Here is a 13966-nt window from a genome sequence, read left to right as displayed (position 1 = left end):
CGGTGCCCGCAACGTTTTCTCGTCGCCTGGAACTATTAAAAGGTCATTGACATGGCCGAATAGCTCACAATCTCCACTTCCAACACCGCTGCCCGTAGCCACTTTCTTCCTCCCTATCGCCATGACTCTTCCCCTGCGGCCGGACTAGGTTGACACTATCATTGGAGGAGGAGAGGAGGAGGCCTCCCTCGTCGCCTAGGAGAAGGGGTATCGCCATTATGCTTCAGATACCAGACTTTGTTTTCGATGAACCTTTTTAATAATATGACTGCATGCATCTTTCGGATGCAGAGGCCGGGGGTGATCCTCCCCATGACATATGGCTGAAAAAGAAAAAATACATTACTCCTAAGAAAAAATTCCTTCAAAAAGGGACCATCGCACGAGAGCCCATGAGTTCAACCAAAGGTCGAATCCCCGAAGCGGACCTTCGGGCAACACAACAAGATCACGCCGTGTGGGCGTCGGCAATACCTGATTTACCCGGAGAGGCAGGATAATCTTCTGTAGAATTAGCAATGTTGTATAAATGCCCTAGATAACTCCGGAAATCATGTTGTTTTACCACAAGACTTTGCCATATCACATGGTGTTAAATTCAGACTATAACAATCACAAGCTGAATAAAAAAGCTCTTGGATTAATTTCAGAAGTTTCCTGATGTTTTTTTCCTTCCATATTCGACACATTGTCATATCCTTGTCCTCTCGCATTGTCCACACTGAGGTCAAGACTCTTCAGTTCCTCTTATAGAACACCAAACAATTCTTGTCCGATGGTATCTTTCACATCCAGGTAACCTAAGAAAGATTTTTCAATGCAAGGAGAACTTGAAGATGCATCAAATTCATAGTTAAAAAAACATGTGTTCTTGGTGGCTTGCATTTGGAGCACTGTCATACTGTCAAGTATAAAGGAGAAGTACTTTGCTACTTTAACATTTCCAATAAATTTAGACTTGATTGCCGCAGCAAGCAAATTTATTAATTCAAGGGGATTTGCTTCGGTAGACCCCCCTCACAAACCGTATAAGGTCAGTATGGTCATTTGACCATAATATATAGCTACCTTTGTATACAAGCTGTATGTATACGTACACAAACCGATCAGCCAGCCGTCACAAACCAGCGCACAGCCCCTCCGTCTTGAGCGGGCCCATTTTTTTTCTTTTTTTAACCTTCAAAAAATAGTTGCTTGTGATAGGATTCGAACTCCCAACCTCTCAGTTCAATTCCACAGAGTAAGTTACCTTTGTATACAAGCTGTATGTATACGTACACAAACCGATCAGCCAGCCGTCACAAACCAGCGCACAGCCCCTTCGTCTTGAGCGGGCCCATTTTTTCTTTTCCTTTTTTAACCTTCAAAAAATAGTTGCTTGTGATAGGATTCGAACTCCCAACCTCTCAGTTCAATTCCACAGAGTAAGTTATCCTTCGGCAACCGCGCCGACGGTGGAGCGAGCAACCCGAAGTGGCTCAACTCCGCCTGCGGCCACGAGAGAGTCGACGGCCAAGATCAGTTGTCGCCACTATCAGATCTGGAGCAAGCCATCGAGAAGAGAAGGGGCGACGGGGGATTGAGGAGGAGGAAGGGGCGACGTTTGATGGCTGGCCTGTCCCAGCTTTTATAGACGGGGGCTGCGACGGCAGAAGGTTGGAAGGCGCCGCATCGCTGGGAATGCGGGGCCAGGCGGCGCGACGCAACGACTTAATGGCGGGGCGGGCAAGGTGGCATGCGGCAGCGGAAGTGGCGCGGTAGGCGAGGCTGCAGCGGCAGGCAACCGTTAGCGCGCCAAGGATGCAGCCGTGATTGTCGTCCGGTCACGTTGAACCATCACGCATGCCACACAACACAAATATCGCGGCCATGGTACGGAAATAAAAAAAAAAGCACGGCTGCCCCGCAATGAAAGGCAAAATACCTAGAATATGTCGTAATGTGCACGCCGGCCATAGTGGCTATCTCACATTTGCTAATACGCATATGAGGAAGAGGTCACTAGTTCCACTTTGCATGCGCCGCTTTTTTTGACTTTCTCAAAAGAACAAATCGCACCACCCATCGTGGATGAAAAAAAACGCCTCACGGCACGGATGTAAGAATACGTATACGTAGGGCGCCTGCGGGTTACTTTTACCAATACGACCATCATGCCCTTACTAACGAAGAGGTATCGAATAATCTGAGTCGTCCATGTGTTTAAGGGGTCTACCGAAGCAGAAGTGTAATTCAAGATGGAACGACGAGATAATGATCAGAAATTTATCATCGGTGATGCGGACCATTTGATAACCAGATCAAATTCAGCCAACATTTGAGCCAGTCCTAAGAAATTACCAATGTGAATTTTGTAAATATGAACCAACCAAGCAGCAGGACCATAATCAACAGACCAACTAGCGCAAAGCAACGAGGGAGGCAGATGAACTCTCTGATATACCAGCACCGAAGAACACGCGCTCGCACGGCGCGAGGAATCAAATCTGGTTGCAAATCGAAGCAACAGAACAGCCAAGAATTAGACCTGCCGACGACATGGACACTCGCACAGAGCTCCAACGGATCAGTTAATCCGTCGATCAACTCGACCAGCTCTCTCTTCTTGCAGCTCGCCCCCTCCACAGGGGCAGCGCAGACGCCATCCACAGGAGTCTCCGGCGGGGTCGACGACGACGGTGACGATGATCTTCGCGCGTCGGCGACGGCGGCGCTGCTGACCGAGCAGCCGAGAGAGCCTTGCAGTGCTGGCGACACCCACCTGCCATTGCTACAGCCGACAGAAGAGAGGACGAGGAGGGAGAGGCCAGGCGAGGTGAGGGTGACGCCTCGACCGCTGCTGGAATTTAAAGGTCACACACACACGGGCCATCCACTGGCAGCACTATTAAACACCACCCACGTCGCGAAATGAAGCAACAGCACTGCTATTCAGGTGTTTTCAAGGCACCTCATGTCATGGCATTTCTTCTCGTCTTTACTTGGCTTTTGAACACAAATCATTGCACTGTTTTTGGACAAGTAGATTAATATCCAGATTATTGGATGGAGCACGTACTTACGTCACGCATGATGGTTTTGCCGAATGATTGAGACTCAGACAGTGTCAAGTAGGAGTATTTTTGTAAGTCCACTGAGAAGAAAAGGAACAAAATACTCGGCGAAAAACAACGGGCTCTCCAGGCTGTGCGGACCTAAAATGCCGTGCTCCCTAGTGAGCGAAATAATAAGACGCGCACCTTGTCATGTCCTTGTTAGGTGTCTAATTCAACCGGGTCCATCATTATCAGAACTGTGCAGCGGAAGGTGTCTGAATCTGGTGGGCAGTGAGCCCAGATCTCGAGCCAGATAACTTACATTTTGCAGCACTAGTGAACCTCAAACCAAATCAGAGAGGGCCAAGTAGCCCCCCATTCTCCGTTGGCGCGACAGCTTGACTGCGGTATAGGTTCGGCCGCCGCTGTCCGTTTCCAGCAGTGACGGCATGTGTTTCACAGTCACAGGGAGACGTTGGGTCAGCTGTTCCATCCCTTGTACAGGAAAGTAAACAGCAAGAACAGAAACTGCAGCAGCAGCCAGCAGCAGAGAAGATGGCGTTGGGCGGGCACAACAGTGGCCACCGAATAATCTGGATTTGGCAGCAGACAGACAGACAGACAGACAGACAGAAGGTGTGGCACAGGTGCAGAATCTCACTTTGAAGCCACTTTATCTGTTCTGCGGCAACGGGGATGTGACTCCAAAGCAGAGGTAGCATCTTCAGTTTCGCGGCAGCATGCCAACTTGCAGCTGCATTTGAAACAACATGTCGACCTTGGGCAGAGCCGCCCGTTCTCGTTCATCAAAGGCAAGATGCAATGATAACCCAAGGCTAATTATGGATTAAGTGCAGATAGAACACTATATGTGTGTGTGGCTATGTGTAAGCAGGGCAGTAGCGGCCAAATTCACTGTTTTGACCCTTTGCCGCACGTTTAGCCGCATCTGACCCCTCTTTGGAAAGTTTTTCGGATCTGACCCTTTTCCTACCGCCACCCGAGCTGGCGGTAGGCTAGAACACCCTACCGCCACAGGCGCTGGCGGTAGGGACCGGGTCAATGTCGACGGCGCCGTCTGCCTGCTGACGTGGATAAGTGGCTACCGCCACTGACCGTGGCGGTAGGGCTAGGCAGCCTACCGCCAGAGACAGTGGCGGTAGGGTGCTGAATGCACAAAACCAATGGCTGGGGGTTTGGTGGGCCCACAAGCCACCCATTCGCCCCCAAATCCTTTCTTCCCCGAGCTGAGCCCCTCTCCCCCTCTCTCCCCCATCTTAGGGCTCCATCAAATTCATCTCCATTGCTTGAGTTTTCTCCGGTGGATTGAAGCCATTTTCATCACTCAAGGTACCTCACCCACTCTCTTCTTTTTGGTTGGTTGGAATCAACTTATTTGATGGCATTGATTCCTTTTATGCAAACCCTAGTTGTGCTACTTTTTGTGTGAAATCAATGGATTTGATGGATGGTAGATCTAGATCTAGGGTTGTATATGTGTGATTGACTATGTGTAGTGTGCTAACTTTGTTGTTTGTAGCTAGCTCTATGGTTATTGTTTTGGTTATTTCTAGGGTTAGGGTTAGTGTTAAGCAAAGTCATTTTTTAGTTGTTAGGGTTAAGCCATGATATTTTGTTCTTTAGTTGTTATTTGTTTTGTTGCTTAAATGTATTGCATAGAACTTTTATCGATCCATGGGATGCACAATGGATATTGTCCCATATTATGTTGCCGCCTATCGTTGACATTTTCTAAAATTTATTTAGATGGGTAGTCTCGTGAATCTCCATTATTTGGATAAGGAGACATTTATGAATGGCAATGACGATGAAGGGGAAGAACACATGGTATTTGAGTATAGCCCAACCTATGAGGATGTAGTTCTGAAAGTTAGAAGTGTGTTACATTGGATGGACCCAAGTGATGAGGTTAAACTTATTGGAAGGTATGATGTTGGAGTGGGGGTGAAGTCTCGGTTGAAGAGTATGCCTATCACCTCAAAATCGCATTGGAAGGTGTACAAGGGTAAAGTAGAGCAATCACAAGACAACTCACTTGAATTATTTGCCACCAAGGTTGATGCTCCTCTGCTACAAATTGACTTGAACCGGCATGCCTCCTCCCCAATACATGATGCTAGGGTCGAGGTGTATGTCCCCAATTCTTATAGCCAACCACCAAGTAGTCAATCAAATGAAGCGGAGATGAATGATAGAGTCATAGTAATTCAAGACCCGGAGATTCATGATATGGCTCATGTTGATGATGATGATGCTTATGCGGAAGAAGAAGAGATTCATTACAATCCAATAGGTAACTTGGATGTCATTGTCCATCAACAAGACATGGGTCGTAGCCTCCCTTATAACCGTATGTGTGGTTATGGCTCTGATGATGAGGGTCCCGAGGAAGATTTGGACAAAGATGGATTCACAGTGCAAGAAAATCAATTCTTCAAGGAGGTGCACGGTAAGGAAAGAGGACCCCCATTGTTTCGTGATCTTAGCCTTGCCGACCATGCCATTGTTGATGGTGGCATGAGACTGGGGTTGGTTGAACCAACACCGTGCCCGAGAGTCGGCGATCCAAGGCCGAAGGATGTGGACGAGAATGCTCATTTTAAAAAAGGCATCAAGTTTGGGTGCTTCCAAGAGTTTAAGATGTGGTTGAGTGACTACGCCATTCGGAACCATAGGCCATTTGTTGTTGGTCATTCTAACCAAGAGGTGCGGTACACCGTGAAGTGTGACAAAGAAGGATGTAAATGGAAGGTTCTTGGAAGAAAAATTCATGAAATGGGGCAATGGGAGTTGAAAAGTTGTGTAGCTACTCATGAGTGCATACCTCCAGACAAAGCTGACCGAAGCAAGGGCCACCGTCAACTCACGTCAGAGTTTCTCGGCTACAAATTATTGAATGAGATATCCCATGACCCAACCGTGAAGGTGAAGTTTCTGATGAGTATTGTTGAAAAAATGTAAGGATACAAGGTCAACTATGGGAAGGTATGGAAGGCCAAGTCAAATGCTATTAGGATGTTGCATGGTGATTATGCGGCCGCATACAATATTCTTCCGAGGATGTTGGGAGCCATTGCACATAAGAACCCAGGCATGCGGCATGGGGTTGAGGACATTGACGGAGTGTCTCATCATGCCTTCTGGAGTTTTGGGCAATGCATCGAGGCATTTAAGCGTTGTCGTCCGGTGTTGTCTATAGATGGCACTTTCTTGACCGGCAAATACAAGGGCACACTAATGGTGGAAATGGCTCATTCGTCCAATGATAACATGTTGCCGGTGGCCTTTGCTTTAGTTCCTTCCGAGCATGACGACAATTGGGAGTGGTTCATGGGCCATGTGAGGACCAAGGTGATTGGGAAGAGGCAGGTATGCATTATATCAGACCGGCACCATGGTATTCTCAAAGCCATAGAAGTTGTCATTCCTAGGCTTCAAAAGCTTCATCACCGATGGTGCATGAGGCATTTCGTGGCGAACTTTTACCGGGCATGCAAGAGCAAGGAGTTTTGCAAAGACCTTACCCATGTTTGTGTGGCATTCACCATCGGTTCATTCAAAATCCGGTATGATAAACTCTTCAAGGCTTTGATAAAGAACAAAGGTGGAAGAGCATTCTTGAAAGGAATTATGGGGAGAAGCATAAGTGGTCACGCGCTTACGATGAAGGAGGTTGGAGATACGGTGACATGACGAGCAACATGGTTGAATGCTTCAACAATGTGCTTAAGGGCGTTCGTTCTTTGTCGGTGACTGCAATACTAAAATACACCTTCTTCAAGCTGAACGAGTATTTTTCTTAGGCTCCGAAACCACCGCCAAATGGATAGGTGAGAAAAAAGAGTGTCCCGACAAGGTTGATGATTGGTTGAGGTTTCAAGCAGGGAAGTCCTCGCATCAACAAATCATTAGATTCAACGACAAAGAAATGATCTACCAAGTGGACAAGCCAGGTGGCACAACACGAGACGGTGTGGCTTATGGCGGTGTTGCGTATAAGGTGGACCTCAAGAACCGGTGGTGTTAGTGTGAGAGGCCTCATAAGTACCACTGGCCGTGCTCGCATTTGATGACGGCGGCCAAGACGAGAAACTTGCATGTTTCTGATGGAAGGACCGTGCGGTTGCAGGAGTTCACGTTGGAAGCCACGAGGTTGACATGGGCGCCTCGATTCATCCTTTCCTTGACCAGTCACAGTGGCCTGAGTATGATGGCCCACATATCGTGCCTGACCCTGAACCCATGGTGCCTACAAAGGGAAGAAGAAGGAAGAAGAGGTTTAGGAGTGACATGGATGATCTAGCTGGTTACACCGGAATGAAACAGTTTGGTAGCGGTCATTTCATGGAGCCACCGGACATCAGCAACTGTGGACAATGTGACGATCCGGTACACAATGTTAGGACATGCACCAAAAAACCAAGGACCGATGCCAACACGAGCTCTAGCCAAACGGGTGTTCGTAGTGGAGGTTCCGGTGGCACACGAGGAGGTAGGACTGGTGGCCGTGGAGGACGGACTAGTCTTAGAGGTAGTGCACGAGGAGGGACTACTATTGGTGGGCGTGGAGGACTGGCGAGTCTTAGAGGCGCCGGTGGAGGTGGTCGTGCTTCCGGTCTTACTAGGACGAGGAGGATCGATAGAGGAAGGCCTATTGACGTTTTGCTTAATCCAGATGGTTGAAATAATATGAATGGTACTTGTTGTTTTGTGTAATCACTCTTATTTCATTTTCCTCTATTCATTATGTTGATATCTTTTACTAACAACCACTCTTATTTTTGTAGGCATGGCTTCATCCGGTTCCATGACGAGGCCGCCGTGTGCTGATCGTGAAGGCATGCCGAACAAGTGGCAGAACGCCAAGCTGGACGAGGTGAAGGAAAAGATATGAAAACTCCATCATGTTGGTGTGGAGATGTTTGCAAGGTGAAGGTGTCCACCGACCGCAAAAAGTCATGGGCGGAAGGGAGAAGATTCTTTGTGTGTCCCAACTATGCACATGATCGGGCGCTGCCAACAAACGCCTATGACGTACCACCGGTATGGTCAAAGAGTAATCTCAAATTTTGTCCAACTTCAACTCATAATCCTAACAACAAATTTGTTTATCCTATGCAGTCACCGCCTCCTCTTTGCAAGTACTTCACATGGATAGATAAAGATGTTCCAGAGGATGTCAAAAAGGACCAATATCGAGATTGTCTTAGGAGGCAACGGCTGTTTGAAGAAGCTTTTTAGAGAGGCTTGGATGAAGAGCGTCGTCAGAAGGAGAAGATGGAACGAAAGAAACGCGAGGAGGAGAGGGCACGCAAAGAGAAGGCTGCTCGTGAAGAAGAGAGGGCAAGAAAGCTTGCAAGAGCTCGTGATGCACAAGAGGAGGATGCGGCACGTTACAAGAAGGGAAAAGGGCCCATGTTTCCTTAGTGGTCTTTAGATGCATGTATGTCTGTGACTGTTCGATGGTATTTCGTATACCGGATATTTGATGATATTGCGATGCTTGAGACTATTTTATTCCACTATGTATGAACTATTTGTGATCTTTAGTGTTGAACTATTTGTTACTGAAATACTGTCAGCTATATACACTACAAAAAAAAGACACACCCGTGACATTTTGGGCCGAACGAATTTTTTTCTGTCATACTTATGACACTTCTATGACGATAATTGTGACAAAACCCGGTATCATCATAGATGTGGTGGGCTCCTACTTCTATGACAAAAAATCATGACAGAAAATGGGCTTTTCGTCCTAGGCGGGCCGGAGAAGCAGCTGCATGACATTCTTTGGGCCGTCCATGACGGAAAAAACCATGGTAGAAGCGAGGGCGAGGAAAATATCGGGGTGTTCCCGGTTACGGTGGGTGGTCGGGGCCGAGCGATGCGCGTTTCTCTCGTACACGCTCGCACGTGGGTGCGAGGCGTTGAGCTCTAACTGAACCCGAGCGATTGCACTGCAGGCTACGCGTTACTGAACCCGTCGATCGATGGCTGTTAACTGAACCCGATCGAGCGATTCCTTCACTACTACTGTTAACTGAAGCCGATCGATGCTGCCTCTGGATGAACAGTGAGCGTTGTTGGGGGGGTTTGGATGAACAGTTTCCGGTGGGGTGGATGAACAGGACCCCGTGGTGTTGCCTCTGGATGAACAGGACCCCGATCGATCGAGCCGGTTGGGGCTGGATGAACAGGATCCCGTGGAGGGCTGGATGAACAGGACCACCCCGTGGAGGGCTGGATGAACAGTAGATGGTGGAGGGCTGGATGAACAGTAGCCCGTGGAGGGGTGGTTGAACAGTAGCCCGTGGAGAGGGCTGGTTGAACAGTAGCCGTGGAGTAGCGCGTGGTGGAGGCTGGATGAACAGGAGCCCGTGGATGAACAGTCGCAGGTGGAGGCTGGAGGAGGTCGACGGTGGATGAACAGTAGCCCGTGGAGGCTGGAGGGGGTCGACGGTGGAGATGAACAGTATCCTGTGGAGTCCCGTTTTGCTGTACGCCACACCCCTCCCGATGAACAGGACCCCCGTTTCGACCGTAGCGCTCCAACAAAAGTCCGTTTCCTCCATTTTGCGGTACGCCACACCCCTCCCGATCAACAGGACCCCCGTTTCGACCGTAGGAGGTCCGTTTCCTCCGTTTTGCGGTACGCCAGACCCCTCCCGATGAACAGGATCCCGTTTCGAACGTGGCCGGTCGAACACAAGGCCGTTTCCTCCGTTCTGCGGTACGCCGGGCCTCGTTTTCATCGGCTGTTCCGTCCAAGCCGGTTGGCTCCCACGCGTTCTGTTGCCTCCCAATGAACACGACGCATTCCGTTGCCTCCCTATGAACACGACGACAACGCAGTTTCTCCGTTCCGACCCAGCCATGTACACGAGCCCTGGCCGTACGTACGCGCGAGTAGGTGTTCGAGACCCCGCCCGTATGTACGTACGTGGCCGTATTTACTTTCTTGCACCCTGGCTGCTGTACATACGTGTACATGCTACGTGCGCACCTTTACTACGACACGTGCGCGCCTCTACATCGACCAGTATGTACGTACACGTTCGCGACCAGAATGACAACACTACGTACGCTTCGACCAGGTGGGTCCCGACTGTCAGGCACTTACTTGCGTGCGAAGATATAGCTGTTGGGTCCCAGCAGTCAGGGGGGCGAATCTTTTTTTTGCCCAGACGCACTTCCTTGCGTGCGAAGATGTAGCTGGTAGGTCCCAGCAGTCAAGGGGAAACGTTTTTTTTTTCATGAAATACGGTGGCCCGTCCGGTGGGTCCCCGCTGTCAGGTGCAGGAATAATTATTTTCCGCGTAATAAGGAGGCACTTCCTTGCGGCTGCCGTGGACCCAGCTGTCAGCCTCTCCACGTACATCACTCTTCCGATGGAAGTCGGTCGTTGACCACATTGACTACGCCGCGCCGAGAGCACCAAGGCGGTGGACGACGGCAAGGCCTAGGAAGGGGATGACGCGGAGCCAAGGAAGACGCGGTAGTGGATGCCCACGCGGAGAGGAGTACGAGGGTTCACTTGTTCGGCTGCGGTGTGAGGCCGCCATCGCCGGAGAATAACAGGAGGTGTGGGTGAGTAGAGGGATGACCTGGCTAGCGGTGGGAGTAGTAGGGGGCGGTGAGGCCTCCGCGGCATCACAGTCGGCCACGGGAGGCAGGAGCATGCGGCCCGACCGGCGCTGCTTTGGGCGGCTGGAGCAAGAAGACCAGAGGTTGAAGAAGCACTACGGCCGTTGGATAGACATCGTACGGTCACTGGAGCTAGAATCGTTCATATTGACTAAGTTGACAAAGCACTCCGTCCCCGTCAACTTAGTAGGCCCACAAGTCAGCCTCCCACCAAGGTGGGTCCCAACTAGCAGGGGGAGTATTCATTTTTTTGTGCGTAATAAGGGGGCACTTCCGGTGGGTCCGAGCTGACAGCGGGGGAACTTTTTTTTCGCGAAATACGGTGGCTCGTCCGTTGGGTCCCAGCAGTCAGGGGGGAAACATTTTTTTCGCCAAATACGGTGGCCCGTCCGGTGGGTCCCTACTGTCAGGTGGAGGAATAATTATTTTCCGCGTAATAAGGAGGCACTTCCTTGCGGCTGCCGTGGACCCAGCTGTCAGCCTCTCCACGATAGTACTCGTCCGATGGAAGTCGTTCCTTGACCACGTTGACCACGCCGCGCCGAGAGCACCAGGGCGGTGGACGACGGCGAGGCCTACGACGCGGAGCCGGGGAAGCAGCGGCAGTGGATGCCCACGCGGAGAGGAGTACGAGGGTTCACTGGTTCGGCTGTGGTGTGAGGCTGCCGTCGCCGCAGAATAACAGGGGGTGTGGGTGAGTAGAGGGATGCCCTGGCCAGCAGTGGGAGTAGTAGGGGGCGGTGAGGCCTGCACGGGAGGCGGGAGCAGGCGGTCCTGCCGGCGCTGGATTTGGCGGCTGGAGCAAGAAGATCAGAGATTGAAGAAACACGACGGCCGTTGGATTGACATCCAACGGTTACGTCTGCTAGAATCGTTTGTTGACGTATATAATAACTAAAAAAATCTTGCATACGCGTCAACTTAATAGGCCCATAAGTCAGACCATTCCCTCTTTTTTAATAATTTATATATAGCTCATTGCGACTTCTTATGCAATTTATTGCAGTCCGTTTTTTTGGTTGGCCAGGGCCAATTTTGCATATTTCTGTGGGTTCCAAACTATTTTTAATACCGAAATGTCGAGCCAGATTTAAAGTACTTTGAAGATATATTTAAATTAGGTTAATGCCTAGTGAAATAGGAATCCGAAAATGTGAAAAAATTCAGAAATTATAAAGTAATTGCCAATTTGTCATCTGTTTTTATATTTACAACCCATTTCATATTACTTTCAAGATTTGCAGGCGTCTTGAAAGAGTTGCAGCCCATCAAGGCGTAGAAAAATAAATAGGCCTGGATTGGATATTCTTCAGAAAAAATAAACTGGGCTCATTTTCACAAAGAAAAAATAGCTGGGCTGGTCACATGGTGAACATAAAATATAAGCCTGGGCTAGACGGGCCACAACCCAGTTCAAACCCTGCTCCATCTCAACAATAACAAAAAAAATACTGCTCGAGCAGCTACGTCCCAGGTGTCATCCGATCTTGTGTTGTTCTCTTGTCTATTGACTATATACGCTCACAATGTCGTGGGTCCCAGATGTCAGGAAAACACTAGGAGGAAGCATTTTATTTTTCCATACGCTGACATGGTGGGCCCGTACTGTCATCCAATCCACGTACTTCTGCCGATTCCTGTTATTTGTTGACCATGTTGACAACGCGAGAGGGCGGCACCGCGGCGAGCGCACCAAAGTGCGCGGAGGACGACGGCGAGGCCTCGGATGTCGGCGTTAACGATTTAGGAGACTGTGGGGCGGCGATGCGTGCGCTGAGGCGCAGCCAGCCGTGGGAGGCGGAAGCAGGCGGCCCCGCCGGTGCTGATTTGGTTTTGGCGGCTGGAGGAAGACCGGACTGAAGAAACACGACAGACTGTAAAAGCAGCAGGAGTACTTAACAACCTTAACTGAAACCAGCAGGGGCACTTAACAACCATAGCTGAAAGCAGTATGAGTACTTATACAGGTTCAACCGTACAAAGCACGCCTCGAACAGTGCTACTTTGCCTACAGTTAACCAAGGGTGAGGCCGCCAAGCCCCAGGACAAGGCCCAGGCGCCACCCCGCGCATCCACAACCTTCTGAAAGCGGCTTCATCTAGCAATGTGGTCAATTAACAGGATATTCGCTTTAGAGCCATGGAAAAGCAGGAACATAATCTTCTATCCTATTCTCCAAGATGTACGGGCCTTCATTATTTGAGACCACCCATGAATAAGTATCTTTTCACCTCCAAGGGGAATGGAGTAGGTCGACATAAACATCATGTTGTGACCAAGCGCAAGTCTGACCCGACCATGGTCAGGCATCTGTATAGGAACAATAGAACTGGGCAGTCTTTGTTTCAAGAAGATCACAGCTATAAAACTGTGTATAAGCAATAGTTTATGAACAACATATATAACAGAAAATAGCTCGTACCATAAGTTTCTCAACACAGTTGGACCTGTTCAACGAGTGCGGCAGTGGCACACATATCCCACGTGGCCTTCCACCATTGAAACGCCCCACAAGGACCTCAAGACGATCAATAAAGTGTAGGAACCTGTGGATGTCGTCCCAGTCAACTTCAGTGCCATCAGTAACAGCCGAGTTGTTAAAGAATAACAAACGAGCAGCCTGCTTAACTCTGAAAAAACCTACACGTGCCACCAATTATAAGAAAATATTAGTTAGAAGTAGCATCTTCGTGAGAGATTCGTTGCTACTTGTAAAGTTAAATTGTGATTAGTTAGACAGAATAGGTGGATTAAGAAGTAATCGAGGCAACAAGGAAGAACCAGATACAAAACTAACATGGATGAACAATTGGAATGACGTCGGGGTGGAAGATCGCAGTGAAGATGAGACCAGGTTCTGCTATTTCCATCAACATTCGTGCGCCAACTTTTAGTCCGTAACACTTGAGAAAGTTTATCCAAGTTCGGCCATAAAAAAATCAGCGATCTTATTGGTTCATGAACCCAACTCGGAACTTATATCCATGGCTTGTCTTCACTGTGACCATTAAACTGGTGTATTCAGTTATGGCAAGGCCGAGCATCTTGAGTACATGTGTTCTGGCAGAGCAAATAATGCACTGCGAGAAAAATAATATGAGAACACAATGTATTCCCTATCCAAATCTAGAAATAACTTCCTCCTTCACGTCAGTGTTGACCATCGTACTGGTAGTACCTTTTATCCAAATATAGAAAAGAGGATTCTAGGAACATATTGTGCGCGTTTTAAAATCCCGTGTTAGGATGAGAAGGAACAAGTG

Source organism: Aegilops tauschii, chromosome 4 (assembly GCF_002575655.3).
Source record: "Aegilops tauschii subsp. strangulata cultivar AL8/78 chromosome 4, Aet v6.0, whole genome shotgun sequence".
Taxonomy (NCBI): domain Eukaryota; kingdom Viridiplantae; phylum Streptophyta; class Magnoliopsida; order Poales; family Poaceae; genus Aegilops; species Aegilops tauschii.
Note: the sequence above shows the minus strand (reverse complement) of the source record.